A 23,086-nucleotide genomic window follows, 5' to 3' on the forward strand; every position below is an offset into this window, starting at 1 on the left:
GGGCGGCAACCAGCTCACCGACTGGAGCGGAAGCTCGGTATGGTAACTGTGGTCCGGTGTTTGCAGCTTGCTTCTATGTTAGCCGGCTCCCTCACTCTGTTCCGTTCCGATAGGTGGACCTGGTCTTCCGATGCTCAAACGAGTGTCTCTGGATCTTCTCAATCCGATCACTGTGTCTCTGGCACTTCAGGTCACTCACACAATCGAGCAGGGTTGCGTTCCGCAAGGACAATAGGCCGCTTCCTCCGGGAGGCCTCCTCACAGGTCCTCACAGGCAGGCCATAAGTTCCCAAGAGACCCAAGATGGCCACTTGGGGTCCTTTTATGTCCTACTCAGCATGCAGCGCAAGAGAGGGTGTCCATGGGTAGGTTACCCGGCACGCTGGGTAAAAAGGTCAACTCTCCAGTGTAAATAACATTCATTTCCTGTACCAAGTTCAATGCTTTGATTAAAGAAAAAATTATTTAAGTCCACTATCAGTGTTTGGCCGCTAGATGGCGCCAAACACTAAGCCATAGAAACGTCCATAGACTTTCATTGTAAATGCTAATGTAATTTAGTAGGCAAGGATGCCAGCGCTACAAGAGTATGGATGGATGAGTATTGCAGAGTATGGATGGATGGATGAGTATTGTAGAGTGTGGATGGATGAGTATTGCAGAGTATGGATGGATGAGTATTGCAGAGTATGGACGGATGGATGAGTATTGTAGAGTGTGGGCAGAGTGTGGGCAGAGTATGGATGTGGCTGGAATAGGCACTGAGCAGCACTGTTCGCACTACACATCGAGCCCACAGTGCTGCTGCAAACCATCTCTCTCCCTCTCCCCTCCGACTGTACCGATTGGCGGCCATTTACTGTGATCCGTGAAGTGCTGGGTCTTCTGAACCCGATGGTCACAGATATTTACGGATGCGCGCCCCTGGGTGCGCATGGGAGCAAGATTCTGGGAGGACGTCTATGGATGCCCTCCCAGAATAAGCTGACAGCGCTGTAGCCGTCTTTCTTGTGCACTTTTATATAGGCCCTCAGCTTACTGCTCTCTAAAAGGCAAATCCTGGTTAGGGATGAGCCAAACACCCCCCAGTTCACTTTGCACCAGAACAATGCAAACATGCGAACACCATTAAAGTCAATGGGAAACAAACGTGAAAAATCAAGCGTTCATTTTAAAGGCTTATATGCAAGTTATTGCCATTAAAAGTGTTTGGGGACCCGGGTAATGCCCCAGGGGACATGTATCAATGCATAAAAACATTTTTAAAATGGCCGCTTTTTCAAGAGCAGTGATTTTAATAATGCTTAAAGTGAAACAATAAAAATTAAATATTCCTTTAAATATCGAGCCTGGGGGGGTCCCCTTAGTCTGCCTGTAAAGTGGTACATCTTTCTGATGAGTTTTACTGTGCCGTAGAAAAATTACATTTCTAAAAGGAAAAAATGTAATTTACACTTGCTCGCGCTGCAATGTATAGCCGGAACCCGGCAATATAGATAGAAAATCTATGAAAAAAAATTGGCGTGGGTCCCTTCTCCACCTGAAGGGCCTGTTATGGATATTAAGGGGAACTCAATGACCGAGCATCCCCCCCGCCTTCTGAACCATACCAGGCCGATTGCCCTCAACATGGGGAGGGTGCTTTGGGGTCCCCACCAAAGCACCTTCTGCCCATATTGTTGGGGAAAAGGGCCTCGCCCCTTAAACCACTTCAATACCGGGCCTATTCTGGCACTCCTCTCCTACACGTAAAAATCATAATTTGTTTGCTAGAAAATTACTCAGAACCCACAAACATTATATATTTTTTTTAGCAGACACCCTAGGGAAAAAAATGGCGGTCATTGCAACTTTTTATCTCACACAGTATTTGCGCAACAATTTTTCAAACGCATTTTTTGGGGAAAAAAAACATTTCCTGATTTAAAAAATAACAAAACAGTAAAGTTAGCCCAATGTTTTTGTATAATGTGAAAGATGATGTTACGCCGAGTAAATAGATACCTAACATGTCATGCTTTAAAATTGCGCACACTCATGGAATGACGCCAAACTTCAGTACTTAAAAATCTCCATAAGCAACACTTTAAATTTTTTTACAGGTTACATAGGAGGTCTCTAGAATTGTTGCTTGCGCTCTAAGGCACGTGGCGATACCTCACATGTGTAGTTTGAATGGCGTTTACATATGAGGGCGGGACTAACGTGTGCGTTCACTTCTGAGCGCGAGCTACTAGAGACAGGGGCGTTTTAAAAAACTAATTTTTTTATTTTATTTTACTTTTTTTTTTTTTTTTTACAACTTTTTTTTTTGATCCCTTTTATTCCTATTACAAGGAATGTAAACATCCCTTGTAATAGGAATCTATGTGACAGGTCCTCTTTATGGAGAGATATGGGATCAGTAAGACCCCACATCTCTCCTCCAGGCTGGAAAGCATGAGATTGTGAAAAAATTTCACAGATCCCATGCTAACAGCCGCGATTGCGGCTTTGTTTACTTCCAGGAACCCGGGCATGACGTCATGACATCGCGCCCGGGCCTCTGACGGTCATAGAGATGACTGGTGACCATCTGGTCACTGGAAATCTCTATCATCATCATCCGGAGCCGGACGATTCTTTCAAGTGGCGGAACTGCCGCTATGATCCTTCTTATGGTGCACAGAGTCGCCGGCTGAAAAAAGGATATCTGAATGATGCCTGTGGCTGCTAGCATCATTCAGATATTCCCACTGAAAGTCCAGGACGTCATATGATGGCCGTGGGTGGGAAGTGTTTAACAAGGGCGCCCCCAGATCCCAGCCCCCCTATGTGAATGGGTAGGGGTACCCATTCACATTCTGTCATTCCCTTCACCACTTCAATACACTGTATTATATAGTGTATATTATATATATATATATATATATATATATATATTATATTATTATATAGTGTACACTAACTGCACTGTATATATAGTCTACACTGAATGCAGAGTATATATGTATATATTACACAGTATATATATATATATATATATATATATATATATATATTTTAATACACTGCTTGCAGTCTATATATAGTCTACACTACACTGACTACACTGTGTGTGTGTGTGTGTGTGTGTGTGCGTGCGTGCGTGCGTGCGTGTATATATATAGATATAGATATATCTATAATGTAGCGGTACTCTCATAAGGGCTGCTGATTTGGTTACTTAGCAATCCGCCAATCACCCTGCTACCATCCACCCCACGATCAATAAACTCAAAGAACAGTCAATTTTGCGGTTTTGTTGCTTTTATTGCGGGATGTTACGTGAACTTGGGAAAGAGGGTGACATAAGATGCCCATAGTATTTAACACATTGCCTGTTAGATGTAGTTATTCAGTGGCTACGGCCTTGCAAAGAAAGACTGAATACACTGCTTGCACCTCAATCTCTTCTTTTTGAACAACTCTTCTGCAGACTATTACATCTAATTTCCTTGTACAAATCCTTACTACAAAACTTTCTATTTCTTCTTTCCGTTTGAACAAAGAAGAATCGCTCTGAATAACTCATCCTTGTTGACCATGATGGGATTGTCCATATGAATCAAAGAGCCAGAAGTACACACTGCTTCTCCCTGATGGCTCAGAGAATCAAACAGCCACACAGTCTTTGGAAGGCACTAACATTGTGCTAACCAGGCTGGAGATGATTTAGTATCTCCAAATGATGACTTGACACGTGGCAGTGAGTGGACCACTGCTTTCAGCCAGTCCAGGACTAACAAAAAACTGTGCTCCCCAGCCACAGCATTGATCTTTCTTTAGGAGGATAATAGTTCTGTGTCCCCAGTCATAGAACGCTGCTCTACTCTCCTCCACTTAACGGCTACTTCTTCCTTCCAGATATCCTCCAGTATGCAAGTCCTGTGTTCCCCGGTCACAGCTTGATACTTCTTTGAGGACGAAGATCTTTATCTTAAGCTCCCTCCTGGCGCTTCCTCCATCCTTCCTCCTCGCTCGGCGCATCCCAGCGTGGGGATGCCCAGAACAGCAGCTTAGTACTACATTGTCTGTTCCTACTTTCTTGACACTCCCCCCTGGAAGCATGTGACCCCAGCTTATATAAAAGGCCTGCCCCCTGCCAATACAGAAAGATAATTGGCCAGGGCTCCTCACATGAGTTGCCTGCCACTCAGGTCTCAAGTCTATCCTCTCTTCCAGAACCATCCATCTGAAAGCAAAGGAAAAATCTCTGAGCCAGAGTACAGGTGGCCACACACCCCCACTACACTGAACACTCCCAGGTTCAAATCACAACAACCAGGCCCAGCCTAAAGCATAGGCCTGGCAAAATGTACCTGCATCTGAGCCCTATGCTTAGAAAAATCCTACTATATATACACACACATACATGAATACTAACCTGCCTATAGCCAACTTTTCTCATTCATTACACTATACACGGCCGCCGTGTAAGCAGCCTTATATAGTGTGGGACGCGGACTTAGCCCCCTGAGCCATGGTTGGCTAAAGGCACCCTGTCTTTGGCCAATCATGGCTCTCACAGCTGTGATTGTCCAAAGCATGCAGGTCAGGTGCATGCTTCGACCAATTATCAGACATCAATGAACTGCGATCTGGCAGTGCATTATGGGGCATTCCGTGGCGCTCATATTTTCCACGAATGCCCCATAAAGTTTGGTATTCACTGAATGAGCAAACACCCGATGTTCGAGTTGAACTTACGGTCAACTCAAACACTGGGCTCATCCCTAATCCTGGTGGATTGCTTATCAGAGGGTGATGTAGCAGTGGCTAGGAGGCATTCATAAGGCTACCACGGCCTCCTGATGTCTGTTTGCTGCAGCTAAGCCTCCTGTTTTTACTGCCCCCAAGAACTGTTATGAAAGAGCCGTTATATAGTAAAAAAATGTAATAAATAGCGGTTATAAAGTACAACCAAAAAAATAAATAGGATTTTTAAAACAGCTTACCTGTAAATTCCTTTTCTTGGAGTACATCATAAGACACAGAGCCTCAAGTATTTACTTAGTGGGTTATGGGCCTACCTTCAGGTGTTGACACTGGTATAACCAATACAGGAAGTTGACTCCCCTATATAACCCCTTCTCCTTCCAGGAGTACCTCAGTTTTTGTAGCCAAGCAATATACTTACACCCCATAAAACAGAGGGGCGGGAGCTCTGTGTCTTATGATTTACTCCAAGAAAAGGAATTTACAGGTAAGCTGTTTTAAAAATCCTATTTTCTTTATCGTACATCATAGGACACAGAGCCTCAAGTATTTACTTAGTGTGACGTCCCATACCAATGCTATTTGAGGGGAGGGAGACACAAACCGTAGTGCAACCTCATAACCTGAGGACTTATACTGCTGCCTGCAACACACTGCGCCCGAAGGCGATATCCTCATTCCATCTTACATCCACTTGATAAAATTTTGTGAATGTATGCACTGAAGACCAAGTTGTGGCCTTGCAGATCTGAGACATAGAGGCCTGGTGATGCACTGCCCAAGAAGCACCAACCACTCTGGTAGAGTGCGCCTTAACTTGAAAAGGGGGAATCTTTTCCTTTAAATAAATTTAAATTATAACTTGCCAAATCCACTTAGCGACAGTGGATTTTGACGCTGCCTGTCCTTTCTTAGGACCCTCCGGCAGAATAAATAAGATCTCAGTCTGACGAATCTGAGCAGTTTTCTTTAAATAGATATTCACTGCTCTCACCACATCAAGACAATGTAGTGACTTTTCTTCCCTGGACCATGGTTTTGGGAAAAACAATGGCAGGACAATATTGTCATTCAGATGAATGCCTGAAATCACTTTTGGCAAAAAGCCTACATGAGGGCGTAACACCACTCTGTCCTCATGAATCCGATACCCTCCTTGCTGAGGATATAGCAACCAAAAATACCAGCTTCCTTGTCAAAAGGACTAAAGGAATATGCTGTATAAGTTCAAATGGCTGTTCTTGTAACACTAGCAAAACTAAATTCAAGTCCCAAGGGCTTAAGGGTTATTTAACTGGCAGATTAATCCACATCACTCCTTACATGAAACCCCAAGCTAAAGAATGCGTAGCAAGCGGTCTTTGAAATAAAAGTGATAAGGCTGAGACTTGGCCCTTAACCCTTTCATGACTAAGCCTATTTTTGGAATTTGGTGTTTACAAGTTATAATCCATATTTTCTACTAGAAAATTACTTGGAACCCCCAAACATTATATATATTTTTTTAACAGAGACTCTAGAGAATAAAACGGCGATTGCTGCATTATTTTATGTCACGCGGTATTTGCGCAGCGGTGTTTTAAATGCAACTTTTTGGGAAAAGGGACACTTTCATGAATTAAAAAAAAAAAAAAACTGTAAAATTAGCCCAATTTTTTTGCATAATGTGAAAGATAATGTTACGCCGAGTAAATAGATACCAAACATGTCACACTTTATAATTGCACGCACTTGTGGATTGACGACAAAGTACGGTACCTAAAAATCTCAATAGGTGATGCTTTAAACATTTTTTACGGTTACCAGGTTAGCGTTACAGAGGAGGTCTAGTGCTAGAATTATTGCTCTCGCTCTGACGATCGCGGCGATACCTCACATGTGTGATTTGAACACCGTTTACATACGCGGGCGCGACTTCCGTATGCGTTTTCTTTGCTTCGCGAGCTCGCGGGGACGGCGGGCGCTTTAAAAATTTTTTTTTATTTTTTATTTATTTTATTTTAAAATGACTAAATTGTTTAAAATAAAAAAATAAAAAATTTATCACTTTTATTGCTGTCACAAGGAATGTAAACATCCCTTGTGACAGTAATAGGTGGTGACAGGTACTCTTTCTGGAGGGATCGGGGGTCTAAAAGACCCCCCACCCCTCCTTTGGACTTCAGTGTATTCAGATCGCCGAAAACGGCGATTCTGAATACCGGATATTTTTTTTAAACCGGCGCCATTGGCAGCCGAGTAAACGGGAAGTGACGTCATGACGTCGCTTCCGTGTTTACTATGAGGAGACTGGAACGAAGCCGATTACGGCTTCGTTCCAGTTCCTCCCCAGCGGCCGGAGGCATCGGATGGCGAATCGGTGCTCCCGATCGAGCGGGAGCACCGGTAACAGCGACGGGAGGCGGCGGGAGGGGGGGACGTCCCCTTCCGCTCCTCCGGCATAACAGCCGAGCGGCTTTTAGCTCGGCAGGAAAGGGTTAATAGTACTCAGGGCCAACTTCATCTCTATGCCTAATTGTAGAAAGGCAAGAATTTTGCCTATGATACAGTGCCTTGCGAAAATATTCGGCCCCCTTGAACTTTTCGCCACATTTCCGGCTTCAAACAAAGATATAAAATTTTAATTTTTTGTGAAGAATCACCAACAAGTGGGACACAATTGTGAAGTGGAACGAAATCTATTGGATATTTTAAACTTTTTTAGCAAATAAAAAACTGAAAAGTGGTGCGTGCAAAATTATTCGCCCCCTTTACTTTCAGTGCAGCAAACTCACTCCAGAAGTTCAGCGAGGATCTCTGAATGATCCAATGTTGTCCTAAATGACTGATGGTGATAAATAGAATCTACCTGTGTGTAATCAAGTCTCTGTATAAATGCACCTGCTCTGTGATAGTTTCAGGGTTCTGTTGAAAGCGCAGAGAGCATCATGAAGACCAAGGAACACACCAGGCAGGTCCGTAATACTGTTGTGGAGAAGTTTAAAGCCGGATTTGGATACAAAAAGATTTCCCAAGCTTTAAACATCCCAAGGAGCACTGTGCAAGCGATCATTTTGAAATGGAAGGAGTATCAGACCACTGCAAATCTACCAAGACCTGGCCGTCCCTCTAAACTTTCAGCTCAGACAAGGAGAAGACTGATCAGAGATGCAGCCAAGAGGCCCATGATCACTCTGGATGAACTGCAGAGAACTACAGCTGAGGTGGGAGAGTCTGTCCATAGGACAACAATCAGTCGTACACTGCACAAATCTGGCCTTTATGGTAGAGTGGCAAGAAGAAAGCCATTTCTCAAAGATATCCATAAAAAGTCTCATCTAAAGTTTGCCACAAGCCACCTGGGAGACACACCAAACATGTGGAAGAAGGTGCTCTGGTCAGATGAAACCAAAATCTAACTTTTTGCCCACAATGCAAAACGATATGTTTGGTGTAAAAGCAACACAGCTCATCACCCTCAACACACCATCCCCACTGTCAAACATGGTGGTGGCAGCATCATGGTTTGGGCCTGCTTTTCTTCAGCAGGGACAGGGAAGATGGTTAAAAATGAGGGGAAGATGGATGCCGCCAAATACAGGACTATTCTGGATGAAAACCTGTTGGAGTCTGCAAAAGACCTGAAACTGGGACGGAGATTTATCTTCCAACAAGACAATGATCCCAAACATACAGCAAAATCTACAAAGGAATGGTTCACAAATAAACGTATCCAGGTGTTAGAATGGCCAAGTCAAAGTCCAGACCTGAATCCAATCGAGAATCTGTGGAAAGAGCTGAAAACTGCTGTTCACAAACGCTCTCCATCCAACCTCACTGAGCTCGAGCTGTTTTGCAAGGAAGAATGGGCAAGAATTTCAGTCTCTCGATGTGCAAAACTGATAGAGACATACCCCAAGCGACTTGCAGCTGTAATCGCAGCAAAAGGTGGCTCTACAAATGTGTCCCACTTGTTGGTGATTCTTCACAAAAAATAAAAATGTTATATGTTTATGTTTGAAGCCTGAAATGTGGCAAAAGGTTGCAAAGTTCAAGGGGGCCGAATACTTTCGCAAGGCACTGTATATCTCCAAGGGTGCCAATCCTTGGATTCACACTAGGAAACATAAGCCTTCCAGGCTCAATAATGTATAGCTTGGAAACTGGCTTCCTAGCATTAATCAAAGTAGAAATAACTAACCTGGAAGGCCCACGTTTCTTCAGAATGTGGGTCTCAATAGCCAGGCCATTAAATTTAGCGTTCGTAAAGTAAGATGGAATATCGGCCCCTGTGATAGCAGGTCTGTTCTTAGTGGGTGGGACCATGGGCCCTCCGCTTCCATCTTCACGATTTCTGTGTACCATGACCTCCTGAGACATGCCGGTGCTACCAGTATTGTCAGCTTTCTTTCCAGCTTGATCTTGCAAAGAAGTCGAGGCAGCAATAGAAACGGGGGAAATGCATAGATCAGTGAAAACTGATCCCACAGGGTCACCAACGCATCTGTTCCATATGCGAGTGGGTCCCTTGTCCTGGACACAAAGTTGACTAGCTTCGTGTTGAAGCTAAAAGGTCTACGTCCGGAGTCCCCCATCTTTGGCAAACAGCCCTAAAAATCTCGGGATGAAGAGACCATTCCCCCGGGAATAACTGCTGGCAACTTAAGTAGTCCGTCTGCCAATTCTCTACTCCCAGAATGAAAACTGCCGATAGGCATGGGACATGCTTTTCTGCCCAAGTTAGAATCTGGTTCACCTCTCTCTGAGCTGAGAGACTTTTGGTGCCCCCTTGGTGATTGATATATGCCACTGCTGTGGCATTGTCAGATTGGATCCCGACAGGACAATTCTTTAACCTGGAGGTCCAGGTTCTCAGAGCCAGATACACTGCCCAAATCTCTAGGATGTTGATGGGCAAGGCTCTTCCGGTTCTTGACCACTGTCCCTGGACAGTCATCTTTTCTAGTACTCCTCCCCAGCCTGACAGGCTGGCATCTGTTGTTACTACTTTCCAGATAATTGGTCTGAAGGACTTTCCCTTCAGCAGGTTCCCAGTTAGTAACCACCAACTGAGTCTTTGGGACACGCTTGGGGACAGCTGCATTGGCAAATCCAAAGCTTGAATCATCTTGTTCCAAGCAGACAGGATACTGTTTTGAAACAGTCTCGAATGGAATTGGGCATAGGGAACTGCTTCGAATGAAGCTACCATCTTTCTTAACAACCTCATTCAAAGACGAATTGAGGGATTTCTCTTCGACCTGACCATCCGCACCAGCTCTTGCATGGAGCTGATCTTTGCGGGAGGCAAGAACACCCTTTCTGGGGCTGTGTGTATGATCAGGCCCAGATACTCCAGCCTTTTTAGTGGCTTTGAGGAGGATTTCTTTAGGTTGGGAATCCCAGACTCTCCAGGTAACTGCTTGTAATGGCTATATATTGCTTCAAGCAAGCCACTGACTGGTCTATTAACAATAGATTGTCTAAGTAAGCTAAGATAGTCATGCCCTCTAGCCCTTAACCTAGCTAGAGGTGGGGCTAGTACTTTTGTGAATACCCAGGGTGCTGTAGCAAGCCCGAAGTGCAATTCTACAAACTGAAAGTGCTGTTGTTCTACTTCGAATCGCAAAAACCTCTGGTGAGGAGGAAATATAAGGACAAAAAAACATGCAGAATGCATCTCTGCAGATATGCATCTCTGATGTCGATGGATGCCAGAAGTTCTCCCCCTTGTAGGATGGAAACGACTGGCTTGATTGACTCCATGCGAAAGGAGTGGATCTTCAGGAACTGATTTACATTCCGTAGATCTAGAATTGGTCTGACATCCCCATTTGGCTTTGGTACCGTAAACAGGTTTGAGTAAAACCTCAAACCTTGCTATTGAGTGGAAATCTGTAGGATCACCTCTTGAGCCAATAATCAGTCTAATGCTTGCAACAGGGATTGCCTTTTCCCTGGATCCTTGGGAACGTTTGATCTAAAAAAACGAGACAGTGGAAACTCTCGAAATTCTAGCTTGTATTCTAGAGACACTGTGGAGTCCATCTGTCCTGAATTTCCCTTTGCCAGACTTCTGAGTATCTCAGATGTCTTCCCCCCACCTTGGTGAGGGGAGATGCCTCTTCATGACGAGGCCTTGGTATTCTACTTTGCAGACTTGTAGCCCCAGGTCTTCCTTTGTGCCTGGGTTTGACCCTGAGGTCTTCCTCTAGAGTCTGACGGTGGAGGCCGTCGCCCCTGCCTAGAGGTGGATGCACTTGGCATGGGAAAAAAAAGTGCATTTAAACAAAGGACGTTTCGATTTTCTTTTGACTGGCAAAAGAGTACTCTTCCTGCTAGAAATAGTTTGGATGTATTTATCCAAACTATCGCCAAATAGTCATTCTCCCTTAAAGGGAAAACTAGTTAGAAGGTTCTTGCAAGGCGTTTCAACTGACCAACCCTTTAACCTAAGGGTCCTTTGCATGTGTACTAGTACAAGCGCAAGGCATGATGCCTGATGAATAGAATCCTTCATAGCATCTATGGCAAAGCATAATGCTTTTGGTACATCGGCCAACCCCTGGGCCTGTTGTGCAGGGTGCTCTTTAAGAGCATCTGTGATCTGGTCCTTTAAGGACTGACAGATGCCTATAGCTGCAATTGCAGGCTGAGTCATGGTCCCTGCTCAGGAAAAAGAGGATTTTAACAGACCTTCCAACTTCTTATCTATTGGATCTTTAAGCATAAGAGCATTGTCCACTGGACAAGTTAACCTTTTATTCACATTGGAAATCCCAGCGTCAACTGCTGGAACTTTCCATCTTTTAGTGAATTTTTCCTCCATAGGATAGAGAATTGAGAATCTCTTTGGAGGGGAAAAATGCTTATCCAGATGATCCCATTCGGTATATATTGGAGAGGGGCTGTATTTAAGCCCCAGACGCTCTGTCCGCCGGTACTCCACAAACTGATAGTGTGGGATGCCGAGCGGACGGTCTGGAGGCTCTGCTCTCTGTGTCTATTCTTAGGTAAATTCTTGGGGGTTTTCCTGTCTGCCTCCCTGCACCTTTGGGGACCCAGGGTTGCTCTGGGTTTGCATGTATGCAGCAGGGCATCCCCTTACTTGTATTTCTCCCCCTCTTTGTGTCAGCTGTGGGATTTATTCCCCCCCCTTTTTTTCCATTAATATCCCTCAGTAACTATTTTACGTTGTGGGTTCCGAGTTCCTATATATATATATATATCTACTCATCCCACCAGAGTTACTGCTACAGGTAGCTATATTGTCAGGTCACCTAGGCGAGATGACAGATGCACACCGTAGGGATCAGGAGTGCACCGCAAGGTTGTGGACCCTAAGGCTGACTGCTGTGGATGGGAGACAGATCCCACCGAGGTTAGAGTGTAAGATTCCCTTGGGCGCAGAGTCTAAGAGCCAGCAGGTGTTCACCAGAGCCTCTAGTTGTGAGGATGGACTTGGCTGCAACTGGCTCCAGGTCGCGACCCCCAGGGTCCCCCAGCTCGCACCCACAGCAGGCAATAGGAGGATAGGTATAGTGAGGGATAAAGCCAAGGTCGGGGCCACAAGCAGACAGGAATAGTCAGGGACACGCCAATAGGTCAGGATCACAGGCAAACAGGGATAGTCAAGGACACGCCAAAGTCGGTAACGGAACAACAGAAGAGCACACGGCAGGTAACAGGAAGCTCACACAGAGGAATACACAATGGTTGATCAGCAGGGTTGGCCTGCAGTGCACAGGTTAATATAGAGTTCTCTGATAGGAGCTAGGGTGGAGTCATGCCAGAGGATGTATTACAAAAGCAGTCAGGTGAGGGTCGGCTGGTCTCTAGAGATGAACACATGGAAACAGGTAAGCAGACAAACTTTATTGCATAACCATGACATATATGTTAATTTGATTTAGCTTTCTTTACCAAAACAATTTTTCCCTTCCCTCTTCTTTTTTTTTCCCATCGCATAAAGCTTTTTCTATTGACTTTATTTTTCCAACCTTTTTACCGTTTTTCTTTCTTAGGACCTGGCGCCTTTTTTCGCCTCAGTGTTTCTCCCGGTCTCACCAAGCGGTACCCCGTTTTATCAGGGGTTGGGGAGGGAGATCTTCTGGACACCTCCATCTTTTTCCAACTTTTTATCCACGTTCGAATCTCATGGAATAACATGTGTATATGGGAGCCCCGGACACTGGGAAACCACTTACGTTTTCTGCTTGGCTTAGTCGTTTTTAATAAATAACATGCTACATTTACACAATTATCTACCTTGATAAGTAGGTACAATGCCAAATGAGTCTATATTGTTTGTTAATTCTATTTCGGTTCTAATGTCTTGTCATTTGCATTCTTCACTAGAATTACGCTCTATGTTTTTTGTTTTTCCCCCGATGAAGGAGACCACAAGAGCTCCGAAACGCGTAGGGTTACAAGCTCTGCAGCTAATTGTATCCTGGATAGGTGATAGGTTCATCAACTAAACTGTACCCTGTGCATTGGCATGTTTGTTCATAAACTATTTTTATATGTTTTTTATCAATCTTTTGAATAAATAAAATAGTTTCTATATATTCTACTGTTGCACATGCCTCCAAAGTCCACCACCAGGGGTTTTTCTTCTTATAGGTTTTTTTATAGGATGTGGCACAACAAAATTGCACAGTAATGCTGATCTATACATATCCCATTCGGTATAAATACGTTTTTTTAGTAATGCGTGGAAGGGAAACGCATTCAAAGGCTGTAAGGGTTTCAAGGAACCCTAGGAGGAGACCGGACCTTCAGCTAAATATGTTAGGGGCAGCATGAAAGCGGAGCAAACCATCTCTGTAAAGCTCTGTACTTCAGACTGTGAAGCTGAAACATCAAGTATTGTTTCCTTGCAGAGGAATAACCGGCTTGTCTTTCCTCTCAATCATCTGAGGGTAATACCTCAACCCATCCCCATAATTCCTTTCCCTCCACTGTCTGTAAAGATTCTAAAGTGGGGGAGAGGGATCTAGGACGCTTCCTATCCACTTAGATGGAGGATGCGATTAAAGCCGCTAATCTTCCTTCTATGCCCTGCAGGGCAGAGGAAAATGCATTTTCAGTCACATATACAGTGGCTGAAGTGTCTGAAGCAGTTGCACCACCGCTAGCTTCCAATGACTCACCGTGGCTTGCCATGTCTAATATCTCCGGAGAGGAAGACAGTATGGAGGCATGACTGGTAGCTCTGGAAGACATAGTGCTAAGCACAAAAGCAGAGGTACATAAAAATACTATTTGCTTAACAATAATTCAAGCAAAAACAATGTCACCATAATAACAGTTTTTAACTGCTAAATAACAATAGTGTTTCCTGTACTGGAAATGCCTGTTTACGTCCCTTACGTGCCCAGCGCTCTGATGTCTCTTAGTGTGATAGACTCCTTCTCTTCAGCTAAGAGATCTATGCAACTGAGAGTGCCTGTGTAATAAAGCCTCAGGTGGAACCTGATAGGCGTCACGTGACCTTAGGGACATGCCCCTCAGCGTCCTCCGGCAATACCCGCCCCTTTTCTTTGAATATGCCTAGTTTGCGCTCCCTTGTGAACGGCACGCATGTCTGCCATTGCAGACCTGAAGGGAGGAGGTGACACTGCCGTTCCCTTTGCCTTCAGCCTATTTGCCTGTAATACCAGGCTGGGGACCAGTATGTACACAAGATATGTTATATATATATATATATATATATATATATATATATATATGTGTGTGTGTGTGTGTGTGTGTGTGGACACACCTCTGCAAGAGGGGAGAGGGGAGAGGGAGGGGAGAGGGGAGAGGGAGGGGAGAGGGAGGAGAGGGGAGAGGGAGGGGAGAGGGAGGGGAGAGGGAGGGGAGAGGGAGGGGAGAGGGAGGGGAGGGGAGGGGAGAGGGGAGAGGGGGAGGGGGAGGGTAGAGGAGGGCGTGGGTTCTGTCAGCAGTTTTTTTTTTTTTTTTTTTTTTTAACTACAGAGGCACAGGGAATCCCAATGCTGCTAAGCAGAAGTGCTGCTAAGCTTAAAACCGTGCAGACACAGGGGCCATGTTTAGGTATCAAACTTTTTTTGACCTTCTCAGCTGCCAGGCAGCTGAGCCAACCTTCTAGCCACCGAAGTATATATGCATATTTGTTTTAGCAACTGCTGTATTTTATTTAAATACCTTAAAGAGGATTATTAACTAAAAACCCCCTCTGCTGGGACCAGACATGCTATATAGCCTGGAGACAGAGCTTGCTGTAAAACATCGTACCTAGGTTGTGTAAATTACTCCCTATAGGGGGAGACATTTTAAAAGGCATACAAGGCATATCGAAGAAAAAAAAGCATTGGCTTCTTCCCTTACCTTTTCCTCGCTGCAGGATACTGCTGTAAACAGAACGTCACCCATCACGATGGGCTGCGTTGTAAAACTTCAAAGACTGGGTTCCTTTCAATAGGGGTTCCGCTCCTTTGGACCTGTAAAGCACCCCTCAGGAACAGCTTTAGGTAATGTAGCAATACCAGATGCCTTGAATATGGACAGGATGTTGAATATTCGTTTTTTTGGGCTGTGACGGTCAAAGTACCCCCAACACATTCATGCTACTCATTCTTGGGGCACGCAGATACCATGCCGTGTACACATGGTCGGACTTTCTGGCAGAAAAAGTCAGACGGAATAATTTCATCGGAAATTCCAATTGTGTATGAGCTTCAACGGACTGTTTTTTTTTTTTTACGTTTTGACAGACCTATAAATATAACATGTTTGAAATCTTTCCGACAGAATCGATTTCTATCGGGAAAACCGTTCATCTGTATTCTGTTCCGACGGACCAAAAATTACGCAAGGGCAGCTATTGGCTACTGGCTATTGAACTTCCTTTTTCTAGTTCTGTCCTACGTCACCACGTTCTAAATGATCGGACTTTGGTGTGATTATGTGTAGGCAAGTCCATTTCAGCAGAACTCCATCGGAACTCCATCGAAAAAACCGTCAGGGTTTATTCTGACGGAAAAAACGGTTGTGTGTAAGTGGCATTAGTGTGCTGAAACATACATCCATCTTTAAAAGCTAGTCATTGATTGTGCTGTGCTGGACTGGTGGTGAGTCTTTGCAACTTTAACACCTTCCCGCCTGGCTTATAGCAAAATCACAGCGGGCAAGAGCACTGTAGTTCTAGGAGAACGTCATATGACGTCTTCCTGAGAATGTGTCTTGCAGCGGCCCACTCTGTCACCAACTGTGTCCAGTGCTTGATCACCGCACCGGCCCGCTGCCAGTGTCATGTGATCGCTGTGACCAATCACAGCAGATCACATGACAGTTGTACACAATGGATGGCTTCCTTTCATGCCATCCATTGTATACAATTGTGTCGCTAACTGTGATTGGTCACAGTGAACACTTGGTACAGACAGGCCAATCACAACTCATCTGTACCTAGTGATTAGCTTTGACCAATCACAAACAAAAGATACTGAATGAACTAGTTTCATTCAGTAAAAATGGTTGCTTATCAGAATGAAATTCAATGGTATATGCAATAACTTGTAAAAAGAAAAAAAAAATCCTGATAACTTCTCCAGCATAGCAGTGTTACTATTGTAACATTTTATTGCTCTGGTCACAGTATGTTAGAAAAAAAAATCATGGAAAAAAAATGAAATAAAAACCTATTATTCTTTTTTTTATTTTATATTTTATACTGTCACCAGCCAGTGTCTCTAATCAATGCCACACCAGTTATATGATGACGCTGTACTGCACTGGTGACAGTATGTAAAAACAATTGTGAATTCTTTAAATTTAGTTTTCCAAATAATCGTGACAAAAAAATGACAACTTCAAAAAACTTGCCATGACTCTTAATAAATACCTTGGACTGTCTACTTTCCAAAAAAGAGTAATTTTTCAGCCTCGAGAAATTAGATAGCTGTCGGTACCTCAGGATTGATCAATTTTCTGATACAGTAGATACCAGAGTTTGTGCTGGGCAGAGCACATTGAACTTTGGCCCTGATACCAGCTCTTCTGCTGGAGGCTCATCAGGTTGTTCTTCCTCAGCAGAAAAGTCTATCAAATCCCCTGTCTCTGCAACTGGTGTCTGGGGATAAAGGTTCACCATCTCCTGTCCGTGGAACCCAGAAGATGCTATCGTGCTGAGCAGAGGTTAGCAGAACTCTGCACTGTTGTCAGCACTTCAGCTTTGGGGATGGAAATCTGCAGATTTTCCACTGGCATGCTGCTGGACAGGCACATTCCTTCATCCAAGATCATCCAATTTACAAACAGGATCGTCAAGGTCAGCAAGAACTTGCTGCATCCACCATAAGACCGCTGCATCCACAGCTGCGGGGGCAGGTTGGCAAAGCACACTGTTACTCTGCCACATTGCTGACTCTTCAGCCAGGATTTCTGAGTTCTCAACTGGTATTTCCTGATAGTCCCATGCAAAGGGAGCCCAGCCCTGGCACTGAGCAGAGTCTAGCAGCCGTCTGTAGGCAATCTCCAGCTCCCATTCCTGCATGGCCAGAAACTCTATATCATCCTGTGTCCAGTGCACTTCCGAGACGTTCAGTAACCCTTCTCTGAAATCCATGATTTCGTTCAACGACCACCCCAAATCACTCCCAAAGTTAGGGTTCCCTGTCAGCTTCACATACAACAGTCCCAGGCTGCCATAGCCTTCCGTTGCCTGTTATCCGCTATCCAAGGGCATGCTTGGGATACATGCCACAAAGGGCTATGTAGCTCTCATCCAGCCGCATCTCTGCCCAGACCAGCCTGATTAATTCAGCGGTCTGCTCCTTGTGCGTTTTTTCACCCAAAAACAGCACCCGCAATCCATACTGCGACCAGTACCTTTCCTGGATGAAAGGGAGAACTTTTCCCTGGTGTCACTGCTCATGTGCTAGCACTTCCTTCCAGAGTTCGCAGCGGATAGAATCAAACCAATGTTACTCCCTAACTACACTACACATTATCATATACCTCAACACAGAACTCCTTCATAAACTTGCAGGGTTAATTAGTACAAACAACAATGGGTGAAAGACTCTTATGCCGCGTACACACGACCGGACTTTCTAGCAGACTAGGTCCAATGGTCTTCCTGACTGACTTTTCGGTGGAGTTCTGACAGACTTCCGAACAAACGGACTTGGCCACACACTAACGGACTAAGTCCATTCAAAAGTCCATTTGTTTTGAACATGATGAGGTAAGACGGGACTAAAAAAAGGAAGTTCAATAGCCAGTAGCCAATAGCCAATAGCTTCTCTTGCGTCGCATTTGGCCCGTCAGAAGGACCCAAGTGTTAATTGGAGAACAGTTACAGTGCAAGTGTACATGGTGTACGTTCATCTCTAAGAGTAGACGTCCACCTTAAGGTCAAGTATTTCCCCATGGAAGCCTGAGCCCTGTCCCAGGGCATTGATGAAAATTACACAAACTAAAAGGTACCCCCTGGTGTAGTAAAGGGGTCCTGTACAAGGTGCCTAGTGTAGCCCAGAAGAACCCATCCTAAGGTAGGCCTCTCATGTGACCTTTGCTTGGTGCCAAAAACATAGGATTTTTATTACAGCTTATCTGCAAAATCATTTTCTTGGAGTACATCATGGGACACAGAGCCTTAAGTAGTTACTTAATGGGTTATGGGCCACTTTCAGGTGTTGACACTGGTATACCCAATCAAGGAAGTTCACTCCCCATATAACCCCTCCTCCTTCCAGGAGCACATCAGTTTTTGTAGAAAAGCAATATACTTTAATCCCAAAAGAGAGGAGGGACCTCTGTGTCCCATGATGTTCTCCAAGAAAAGTATTTTACAGATAAGCAGGAATAAAAATCATATTTTCTTTATCGTACATCATGGGACAATGAGCCTCAAGTAATTACTTAATGGGACATCCCATAGCAATGCTACTTGAGGGGAGGGAGAGACAACCCGCAGGGTACCCCCAAACTTGAGGACTTATACTGCTGCCTGCAGCATACTGCACCCAAAGGCTATATCCTCATACCTCCTTACATGCACCTGATAACATTTTTGTGAATGTATGCACTGAAGACCAAGTTGCTGCCTTACAGATCTGAGCCATGGAGGCCGGGTGACACACTGGCCAAGAAGGACTAACAGCCCTGGTAAGTGTGCCTTAACTTGAAATGGGGGAATCTTACCCCTTAAATTATAAGTTTGAATTATAACTTGCCGAATCCACTTAGCGACAGTGGATTTCGATGCTGCCTGTCCTTTCTTAGGACGCTCTGGCAGAATAAATAAGACATCAGTCTTAAGAATCTGAGCAGTTGTCTTTGGATTCTAACTGCTCTCACCACATCAATACAATGTAGTGACCTTTTTTCCCTGGAACATGGTTTTGGAAAATAATTATGGCGGGACAATATCTTGTTCAGGTGAAAAGCTGAAACCACTTTTGGCAAAAAGCCTGGACGAGGGCGTAACACCACTCTGTCCTCATGAATAATAAAATATGGCTCTTTACAAGAGCAGCCAATTCCGAAATCCTGCTGGCTGAGAATATAGCAATCAGAAATACCAGCTTCCTTGTCAGAAGGACTAAGGGGATATGCTGTATCGGTTCAAATGGCTGTTTTTACATAAGCCTTCCAGACTCTATAATATATAGTTCTCGAAGCTGGTTTCTTTGCATTAATCAAAGAGATAACTGACCAGGAAAGCCCACGTTTCTTCAGAATGTGGGTTTTAATAGCCAGGCTGTTAAATTTATCATTTGTAAAGTAGGACGGAATATCAGCCCCTGTGAGAACAGGTCTGGCCTTAGACACTGGCGAAAAACTGATGTGCTCCTGGAAGGATGAGGGGTTATATAAGGAGTGAACTTCCTTGATTGGGTATACCAGTGTCAACACCTGAAGGTGGCCCATTAACCATTAATTAATTACTTAAGGCTCTGTGTCCCATGATGTACGATAAAGAAAAGGAAGGAAACATGGAGGACGTGACAAACAACTACTGGGTTGTAGAGGCCAAGCAGTCTGACACTGTAAAAAGTTTTTTACCCCTCTGTTCTCACCTGGAGATCTGGCAAGTAACACACCTGCCGTACTAGAGTGCCATCACTATGGACGAAGGAGCACAGGGGACAGCTTTGGACAGCAACATTCAGTCTAGGGGGAGGGAGTGTTAGATGGACTAGCAGATTTAGATACACTAATAAACTGAAGCCAAACTCCAACTAATTAGCAGTTATAGCAAACAGTTGACAGCTCTTAATTGTCCAGTCATACATCTCGGCACAACCTGCTCTTCATCTGGGAACACTATCAGTAGAATGAGCAGGCTATATTATTAAAATATAATTTTAAACACTTGTAAAATATTACATTGCACCAATTCCAACTTAAAGCAGACCATTTTCCCATTGGTTTTCCACAGAGCTGCCTGATCCTCCTCTTCTGGGGTTCCCTACTGATGCTCCTGGCTCCTCCCCCCACTGAGTTTCCCTATAGCAAGCCACCTGGACCACTTGGTGGATCAAAGGATTGAGTGCCCTACATATTTGGAGAGGAAAAAAGTAACTGCCTTTATGTCAGGAAAGGTGGGAGGTTAAGTGCACTTATCCTGTAGGAGCTATAGGTCCTAGATGCCCAACCTGTGATCCTCTGGTGCCTATTGTGCACTCTTTTGGATGTAACAGCAAATAGTGTGAGCATGTGAAGGGGCCTTAATTGCAGTAAACTACAGAAGTCTCCAGTAACATGTCCCCAGTCTCCAACCATACCACCAGAATGTACTTGGTCTCTGACCATCTCAAAAAGTATGTTCACAGGCTCTGACAATCTCCTGTAGCATTATTTACAGGGTATTATGTATATTATTGAGGTTCTTTATATGCATGGGTTGGCCATTACTGCTATAGGTGATAGAAATTACAAAAAAAAAACAAAAAAAAAAAAAACATACAATAAGTACTACTGCTATGCACTGAAACAAAAGTGAGACAAAGTGAATGTTACCCAACATCTCAATAGCTGTGAAATTTGCTGAACAAACACGAAGTTAATCATTTTAGGCACACTTTGTTTAGCAAAACTTGTTTATTCAGTCACTGAATAAAACATTAATAGAAACAGAAGCCATGAAAGTAAAACAATATGCAGTGTAAACTATAAACAATTATAGTTAAACTTACAGATACATCCTTTGGTGCGGAATCCTTAAATCAACCCAGTTGTCTCTGGCAGGCTGGATGAAATTTACAGTAGAGTAGGCAAAATGGCGGCTGCACTCTAGCACAGAGCGATGTACCTTGGTCCAGGGGCCGTGCCAGAACACAAATAACTCCACCTCTTCTCCAGTTCGAGAAGCCATTTTGGAAAATTGTTCGGGCAATAGCAACAAGCTGGATCAGTGGTTCTCAACCTCAGTCCTCAAGTACCCCCAACAGGCCATATATGTATACAATAACACTGTGCAATAGTCTACAATAGAAAGAAGCTGAGAATAAAAAATTAAATGCAAGGCTGCTGACACGCTAAAACTGGGATCTTTTTTAGCTCAGAAAACGCGACAAATGTAAAGTGTAAGCGCCCAGCTTGTGTAAATGAGACTTTTGAAATAGGTAAACCTTAAGAAATGAAACAAAACAATATACGTGTACCAATAGTAAATAAATACAACGTGACCCCAATATGTGGATATCTCAACATATATGGGAGACAAAAAATAGTGAATATATAAACATTAAAGTCTGTGTATCCCTAAAACTACAACTTGTGAATATGTATTCAAATAACAGAAAAAAAGTCCCTATTTACTGTGACATAACCCCCCAAAAAAAGGGGGTAAGGAAAAAATGTGCAATAATTGTCAACATATGTATATAATAAAAAGAAAAAAAGATGACATTCAAGTTCATAGATTAATGAAGCAAACACGTGAAAAGTGCAAGTCCCAATAAGCTTCGGTGTCAACAAACGTCCCACTTTACTGTGACCAAAAGAAATTTCACCCAGTGTGGCTCCCACCACCTTAAAGGGCAAAGGCTTACCAGATGGATGTGACCCGAATAGACGTATGCCTAAGGGGTCAGTAATAGCGTGTAATCCCAGCTACTGCAACCTTGGATTCAGCATTCCACCGTAGGGGGAGTCCCAACACAAATGGTTCATTCGGTATGGCAAGTTGTGTATAATGACAGTTTATATATATATATATATATATATATATATATATATATATAGACAGCTCCAGCAGCAGTTCAGGCATGAAAATAAGAAGGTAGAGCCGACAGAGTGATAACGTTTTTTAAAAAAATTTTTGCTTTAATAAAAGTAAAATATCAAACTCACATTTCCATTAAGGTCAAATAAGCATGTCAGAGGAAAAGAAATTAGGCAGTGGCGGAGTCCTTCCGACGCGTTTCGACCTATAGGTCATCATCTGGGGTGGGCTCCAACCACTGTCACACTGCCTTATATAGATACTACACAATGAAACAATTAGAATGCCCCCTGTGTCACAGAGGTACCTACTTCCGGTACGGGGCAAGATGGCGGACCGGCGTGCGTTCCACGTTTTCTTTTTATTATATACATATGTTGACAATTATTGCACATTTTTTCCTTACCCCCAACAGGCCATGTTTTGTGAATTTCTCTTAGATTAAATAGCTGTCCAAGCCATTGACTCCGACTTAAAGCACCTGTGCAAGATGAAGCAAAATCTGCAAGCATGGCCTGTTGGGGGTACTTGGGGAATTAGGTTGAAAACAACTGAGCTTGCTGCTTATCTGATACTGACTCCAGCCTGCTTGCTGACTGTGCTCCTGCCTTCTGATTTGGTACCTCTACTGCCTGGTTGTTACTGACTATGACTTGTCTTGATTACTGCTTTACTTCCTACAACTGTTAGTTCCTGTGCTCCACATATGTCCCAGTCTGAGTATCCAGACTACCAGCTTGTCAGCTCAGCCTCTACCAGGCACACAATGTTGTAAGGGCTCATTTACACGTAAGGTCAGGGGGTGGTAAAATCAGGGAGGTTGAACCTCGGTTTTACCACTCCCAGACTGCTCACATGAACACTAAAGATACAGCCGCTCACAGCTGTACACATACTACTTTGTTTTGTGGTTGTAGCAAAACAAACAGCACGAGTAATACAGTTCTATGGGGAAGCCCTGCAACTGCACGGCACCCATGTGAAAAGTATGCTATTGCAGCATGGTAGTAAGGCAATTAGTTAACTCAGGCCTGTCAAACATCACTGAAAAGCAATTCATGCTCAGATGTGCCTTCTGTCATTGGGAACTAGCCCCAAATCTGCGAACATGTTTCTAGTTGTTTCACGATGGTTCTGATTGTGTCTCTGCATACACAATCTGGTCTGGAA

This window comes from Lithobates pipiens, unplaced genomic scaffold (assembly GCF_037356315.1).
Source record: "Lithobates pipiens isolate NorthernLeopardFrog02 unplaced genomic scaffold, aLitPip1_a1.2 Scaffold_23, whole genome shotgun sequence".
NCBI lineage: Eukaryota > Metazoa > Chordata > Amphibia > Anura > Ranidae > Lithobates > Lithobates pipiens.